Below are 8,393 nucleotides of genomic sequence, written 5' to 3'. Positions count from 1 at the left end.
AAATATTTCACTTTTAGCTGGGAGACCATGCAATGTGGGTTCACCTAAATAATTAGAAAGAGTTTCCTTCCTCTTGGCACCACAATGCTTCCCATTTGATGCATTAGAGTTCTATCTTAAGCATTTCAGTTAAGTGTAACTGACTCTAATGGGTGGACATAAATACTTGTTTTGATATTTCAGGTTTCATAAAAAATAGCAAATATAACATTTCACTTGTAAACGAAAAACAGTGTTGTGATCTAGGGAGCTGGTCTCGGCTTGTGAACAGGACGCCCATCGTGGAGTGTAGATGAGTGGTCCAGTTCATGCCTGGAGACGACAGTGGCAGAGTGATATCTGCAATAACATTATTTACCACGTAGAGTATACAGAGTTATAAGTGTCTTCAGAATAACAACTGGCAGCAAGGTCCAAACAAGCGTGCCACGAAGAAGTTCTGATACATTGGTCTTAATGTCACCCTGCAGGTCAGTGCCATGGCCACAGACTGTGCTGGCAGCACTGTGAGGACGAGGCGTTGCCTGCCCAAACATTCTGTGATACAATGTGGTTCCCACGTCAGCATTCCGGTAGACAGCCTGTAGCACATTCAAGTGAGGACAGACTGTGATCCAGGATGTCAGTTGTCTTGAAGGCTAGACCCTGGTCATCCACCATGGATCGACCAAGACTAGAGCAGACACTCGGCTATGAGGCTGCACAAATTTGCCAGGTCTGGTCAGGTGGAAATGGTAGCTTGCAGATCATCCACAATGACCTGGTATAGAGGAGAACCTTAAAAAAATTTGAACATGGGCAGTAAACATAATCTCCTGTGCAACAACAGTATTAAAGAAAGATGAGTTCCATGGAGAACCTACAACTGACTTTATTGGACTAAGATCTAAAACATATGCACTGGAGACTAACAACATGTAATGTGGACATAAACTTTACAAACCAGTTGTCTCACCATTATGACCCACTGGACAGCAGCAACAGCCCATGGCTGTGCTTTGCATCAGGTTGGCAGCATCTCAGTGTTTAAGTGAGCAAGCAAGTAGCAGGCAGACCATTTATCGATCAACTTGTCATTGTTTCACTGAAACTCATCAGATTTATTCTCTCTGGTACTAGTGACATGGAGAACGCAGCATGAGTGATTGCGTCTCTGAATTCTGAAAGCTTCGTCATTTGTAGGGCTGAGCCTCTGCCTCTGACGCAGAGGCTCTGGATGTATACGTGCATTTGTTTTGTTTATCAGAGCCATCATTGCCCCTTGCCTCAATAATTAATTTGAGTCAGAGAGCTCGGATCTTTCTGCCTACATTTGATTTTGCAGTGGCCACTGGACGTGGAAGTAACATAGTATTATGTTATTATGTCTCGTTATGTAGCATTGCAACGCTTTATGCCCTGTCAGGTTGTGTGAAAATGGTCGCCTTTAGCCATGATGTCTGTTTATATTAGAGACATTTCTTGTTGACATTCTGACTGTCTTACCAGCCTACAGCTAACCTTCTCTGTTTGGAGCTCACCACGTAGAACTTTCAAAAAATTTGAACATGTGCAGTAAACATATTCTCCTGTGCAAGAACAGGATTAAAGGAAGATGAGCTGCATGGAGAACCTACAACGGAATTTGTTGGACTAAGACCTACAACACATGCACTGGGGAAAGGATAACGTAAACTTCACACATCTATTTCTCTTACTAGGAATTATATTGTTAACTTATTTGAACTGCGGACAGTCGGATAGGCGTTCAGTTCATTAGATGATTTTAACAAAGAGAGTGTTAACATACAGTGATAAACTTATAAAGAGCAATGATGCTAAACTGCACTAACCTCGAAAAGCATTTCATGTAATAAAAGTGATAGATATCTGTGTTAGCAGTTCGTAGCATTAACAGTTTTACACGTATTTCTCGGTTATATATATATAGTGGAAGAATCATAAAGTCCTTTTTATTCTTCCTCAGTCATGTCACATTATCGATTGTGCTAACTTGTGAATGAGGTGTCATTTGGCTGTTATCGAAGACATGTACTGCATGGTGCATACATATAATCGCTGGATAGAGTAAGTGCGAGAGGACAGTCACAGAGTGAACTACAGTTAGATAGGTAGTATAAAGTGAAGATCTGGAAGGAACTGTGACCACCGATAAATAAACTGCCATTATGAGAATAACTTACTGTCCCAGAGTGTGAACTCTGACACTGGGAGCGCGGTGGCAGTATTGTGATGGGGCCTTGTCTATTGGTACCAGTGCCACAGACCTACATTCTGGTGCATGAGTTTGGAATGCATCCACCATGAATAATGAACGTTGAAGCTGGTTATCAACTACGTTGCGTAAGCACACGGTTTGTTAACCTTGAGAATCTTCAAAAGATGTTGTGAAGATTTAAAGCAAATGTATCAGTTATGTGTTATTTCAAACCATTAGGAACTGCTTACGTTGAAGAACATAATAGAACTGTATCACAGACCTGTGTCTGTACAAGTGTGACCCACCTGCCAAAGAATTGCTGCAATAGTTTGAATAATGATGAAAACTGGCAGTAAACTTTGGATCTCATTTTATACAACTTGTTAACTTTAAGACCACAGAGAGAGGATACTAGAACTGCCAGGAACATCACCATTCATAACAGGTCAACAATTTTGTATTTACGTTGTGAGTTGAATGTGATATAAAATGTTTAAAAGTTTTTTTTTACAACTATTAATCATCCAGTTTGTTCCACTTCTAAATATCTGTCTCTTCGAAATTCACTTCCTTTCTACCCCCTTAAGATCCACTCATTCTGATCCCCTTCCTTTTCTTTTTCCTGTGGTACTACACCATATTTATTTTTCTCTTCCTTTGTACTGTGCCATTTGTCTTGCTTGTGCTGTGGTATGGGTTTTCTAGTGTGAGTGTGTATTTGTGTTACTGTTTTGAGTTAGTAATTATGGACTGTTCTTATTTTTGATGTCCTCTATTGGCATCTTATTTTAACTGTGTTGTGTAGCGTTTTGTGCTGTAATACTCCTGTATTCGTTTCTTATGCTATTTTTATGAACTTGCTTAGCACTTCTCAGTAGTTGTGTTCGTTCAAGGTGTTTTATGTTGCCTGCAAACCTATGCCTGATAGCTACTGTTTTTTTGATTATGTGAGTGGTTTGATGTCTGTAGCTGTTTGAATTCTGGATATACTAGAGGTGTCTGTTGTTGGATATTATGATTTTGTGGTCAAGGTAATATAAACTGATTGTAGTGTTGTATGTTACACATCTGTACATGTAAACTGTTCGTATTTTCTTGTTGGCCGTCTTTGTACTGCACAGCTAAGTGTCAGCGTGTGAACACCGCTGTGTGATAAGTCAAAGAGTTCTACAAACTGATAAATGGTTTCATAAGAATACTGTCTTCATGTATTTTGGTATGATGTCTGAGTGCTATTGTAACTGAATTGTTTATTGTACAATGCTTTGTTTCTGTATTCTTGTAACGTTTTGACATCTAGGATTATGATCAGAATTTAGCTTTCAAATATGATTTTTTGTTGCGATAAAGCAGCGAGAGTGATAATTCATGGTTAAAGTATGTGTAGCAAGTCTTGACATATAGTTATGTATATGTGTTCTGCGGCAGTTGTTCCCTCATGATCATTTTTAATTTTCTGAGTGCCATAGGACTGTAGTATCATTCAGGTAAGTTGCTATGTAAAGTGGGTTCCTCATCCAGACCCTAAAGATCCGAGGGATGTCTATCAACCATCTTGCCATCCTCAGTCTTGCAACGCTGTGTGGCTACAGACCGTACTGGCATGTGATCAGCACACCGCTTCCCTGGACATTTTGCAGATCAGCACACCGCTTCCCTGGACATTTTGCAGACATTCCAGACCTTGGAGCCTCTATTTTTCGGACAAGTAGCTCCTCTATTAGGCTGAGTTCACGTTGCACCAATACTCCCACCAAGCAAAATTGTTTGGTAGTACCCAGAATCGAGTCCAGGTACTCTGCATGGCAGCCATATATGCTGGCTACTCAGCTACTGAGGTGGACAGGTTGCTGTGTGCTGGCACAAACTATAAAGTTTTTGTTTGGTTTATGTTTTTTTTGCACACTGTTACGCACTTTTATTATGTGACCAAGATGTATCCACAAATTTAGCTTTGCATACTGCTTGAGAATCCTGTCCTGTGGAGTTGGGCGAGAGTCTTCATGTGTATGTTGTGGATCTGAGATGGAAATATTTGACAGGGAGCAATAATGTTTTGAATATCTGCAGCCATTCTTCATTAGTTGTTACTTCAGTTATGTCTGTCAGTTAAATAAGAAAAAATGTTATCTGTCACACTGGACATAATTTAAAGACGCGCCGGCGTTTGTGTGTGTGTGTGTGTGTGTGTGTGTGTGTGTGTGTGTGTGTATGTGTTTGTGTCTGTGTCTCTCTACGTATCAACTCCCATTTTCTACAGCTACTGTAGCTTGTAACACAAAACTTCAATAAATTGTTTACAATAACGTGTTTACTTACCGAACTTTCATAATTATTGTGATGAGATGTGTTAATGAAAAGCATGTTCTCTTTAATGCAAATAACTTTTTACTACTTCAGTGATTATCTTGAAGTGGATCTCGTTGCCTTCTTTTCAGAGGACTGACTATGTTCACAAGTCTTGATTGCGCGAAGAAATTAAACTGTTTCCAAGACGGTGGATGTTTGATGAATCATTAATTACAAAATGAAATAAAATGTCTACATCTTTAACTGTTTGCCCTTTCAACTCCTTAAACATCTGGTTGACGAAACTTGACATCCATTCACATCCCTGAGCCACTACTTCCAACTAAACGTATCTGCTTTCTACCTAATCACAGACATCATTTGACTTCATTACACAACAGCTTCCTACCAATTGCAAACAACAAGAAAGACCAAAGATTACATTTAAAGCAACTTTTAGCTTATTGTGTTACATAAATACAACAGCGACGTCAATTATTTGCATTTTAGCAACACTTAGTGGAAATAATTTCACATTTTTATATTAAAATTTTGCATTCATCCGAGTCATAGACAATAAAAATAGCTATACATCAAATAATGACTTTTATTTAACAAGTTTTCATACTTATAAACGCAATTATCGGTACCCATTGGTATCGAAGTGTTCAAAATGTGTATCAGACTCCATTACATCACAAGCTGCAGTGGTGGCAGATGGACGAGAGGCACACGACATCACGCTTACAGTACAAAGGACAGTATGAAGCTAACTTTAAAAACCGAGGGTCAGAAGCTGTGTGACCTTACTTCTACCGTGACATTAAATACAGGGACAGAAGCGTGTATAGCCTTACTTCTAACGTGACATCGAAGTAGAGGGTATAAATGTTGTGGTAATTGTGGCAAATTCAAGGATTGTGGAAGAAGCTAATGTATGAAACGGGTAGTTCAGCCATGACCACAACAAAGCAATTAGCGACGCCGAGAAGGTGGAATGGGACTATAATGCAATTGTATGACGGAAAGTGATGAAATTTTTCCAGGAACAGCAAAAAGTGCAGGAAAGAAACTTCGGGGAAAGAACCAGAGAGCCAAACAAGTGGAAAAGAATATCCGTTAGTGATTGGGGAAATAGTTTCATGCAATACGAATAACGAAAGTCAAGATAGAACTGAAATACCAGAACTTCTAGGTGATATAGTTGAGGAACTCACCAACGTTAAAAAAAAATTTAGACAAGAAAAGCACCGATTTAAATGACAATTGATGACCTTTTCTTTAAGATCGGTAATGGCAGAATACAAGTATGTGACCTTACGAATATACGTACAACGTTTATTTATTGCATCAGGATCAACTTGCGTTAGGTTGGTGCATAACTTCGTGCCGCTTTCCCGTAAGCTTAATAGATACACCACGTAACAGACCTATGTCATAAGTAACATATTGTCCTTCAATATTTACATCAGTCTGCCAAACCTGGGGTAACTTTTCGATTCCTCTACAGTAGAGATCACGTGGTTTCGAGGCGAAGAACTCGTCTAACCACTTTTGCATTTTCATCCGGAAAGGAAAAGCGGAAAAGATGAAAAACTGAGGCCGCAAGATTAGATGAAAAAGGGTGTGTGTGTGTGTGTGGAATGACTTATCAATCCCATTCCTCTGTTGTGTTTTCTGTTAGTCTATCAGAATGCGGGAGGGCGTTAACATGGAGTAGTATCATTTCACGCAGTTTTCCTGGTCGTTGTTCCTGAACTCCGTTTGCAGAGGTCTCTGTTTTCGACAGTAAAATAATGTCAGCAGTGATGGTTACAGCTCGGGAAAGCAATTCGTATCGATGTTCCACCAGATGCATAACATTATCTTTTGTGGATGGGCTAAGGCCTTTGTACGGCAAGTTGTTGTTTCGATTGGGTTCAGTCACTCCTTTCTTTTCCTTACGTCAGCGTTAAGACACCATGTCACGATAGAAGATAAGAATGGTCGGTATTGTTCACGAGACAGTTGATGACGATCAGGCAGTGAGGTATATATAACCACCACCTGATTTTTGTGATTTTGGCTCAGAGCGAGCAGTACCCATACATCCGATGTTTGAACCTTCGCAGTTTCATGCAGATGTCGCACGATGACGATATGATTACATTTCATCACATTTTCCAGTTCCCAAGTACACATTTGTAGATCACTGTGGACTAATCCGTTTAACCGATTTTTATCGAACCTCGAATGTATTCCTGAATGTTGGGCGTCACTAATGTAAAAACGATCTTCCTTAAAACGAGGGAGCCATTTTCCTGCCATGGCACAAATGTTGTTGGCTGCATCCACTGCTGTCAGCCATCTATTGAACTGAATCATAAGAATTTCTAGGGAATGTTTCGGTTTCTGCACTTGGCGATCCATTTGTTAAGTTGTAGAGCTCCAATCACTATCTCCAAATGACAATATATTAATTCGAAAAGTAATAGTGAACTACAAATAAAAAATGACAGTGGATAAATAAACCCATAGCAACCCGACATGCAAAATAAAAACTCTACGAATTTACGCACCAAACTAATAATTCGTAATGCGATTAATGTAGTTATAGTGCGGTCTTGACGTAAGCATTAATAACCGTGTAAACACACACGACGATGTTAGAGAGACCAGCCAAAGTACTAATACTTCTAAGCCAGCATTAGTAGTAAGTGAAAAGCGCTAGAAGAGCGCAGATTCTAACTGACAAAAGTAAGGAGAGAGAGCTATCTCAACACCCATCTTAAACTATTTAGGAAAAAAAAATCACTATGTCCTAACGCTTAAGTGGACAATGGTATTAGCGATCTCGTGTCTAGTGTCGTAATTAATGTAGCACCTCATTCGGTGGAGGATATTCTGGATTATGGTGACGACCAGCTGTCATTTTCAGTATTTTACATATTCAGCAGCGTTGTCAAGTCTACAAGTATTACACCTTCCTTCTCGAAACTGCAAGGGGACGATACACTGCATCACACTGTGACAACACCCACTGTCACCCACATGAATCTTTGCCCTCATTAATCTGTCTGGCAACAGCATTTCTTCCGTTTGTAAAATTCTAATGACAAAATGCTGCAGAAAATAGGTTGAAAGTAATACAAGCGGGAAGACGAGCACTGATAATGATCGAATTATGTTCACTACTTTGAAGCACTCCGTGCCATACCATTCGTCATCACAATATGACACACGGAAGAAATTCTCTTGCTAGATAGATTAATGAGGGCAGCAATCCATGTGGATGAGTGTGATGCAGTGTATTGTCCCCCTGCGTTTAGAGAAGGAACGTGCAATACTTGTAGGCTTGACAACGCAGCTGAATATGTAAAATATTGAAAATGATATCTGGTCGTCCAGAATATCCTCCCAACGAATAAGGTCGTACATTAGTTTTATAATGTACCACTGTATATATAGCTTGGGTTTATAAAAGAGTATATAACTAATTGTAGTTTACAAATACGAATGCGTTCCATAATGGAACTGAATAAATTTAGTTTAATAGGGACCACTGGATAGTTTACGTAAATTTAATTCATAATTTTATTAGTCACAATCCAGTTCTTAAATTATTTTGGTAGCGTTCAGGTTGTGAGATCATGAGACAGGGGTTACGAACGATGCTGTATCCATACAAGATTAGATTCGATTAGTTTTTCGTTCCATAGATCCGTGCTGAGGATATCCTCGTGGATGTGGAACATGTTAGTATTTTTTTTAAGCTGAAATATTAATACTAACAGTATCATTTGTTTCTATTAAAAATTCGTCAGTGGAGTAGTAGGAGTTGGCCACTAGTAAGTCTTTCAGTCTCCTTTTAAACTGATCTTTATTTGTAACTAAATTTTTTATGTTTGCTGGCAAATTATCGAAC

The sequence above is a fragment of the Schistocerca serialis genome, chromosome 1 (genome assembly GCF_023864345.2).
Source record: "Schistocerca serialis cubense isolate TAMUIC-IGC-003099 chromosome 1, iqSchSeri2.2, whole genome shotgun sequence".
In the NCBI taxonomy this organism is placed as follows: Eukaryota; Metazoa; Arthropoda; class Insecta; order Orthoptera; family Acrididae; genus Schistocerca; species Schistocerca serialis.
The sequence above is the reverse complement of the archived record's forward strand: the minus strand, read 5'-3'. Positions refer to the sequence as shown.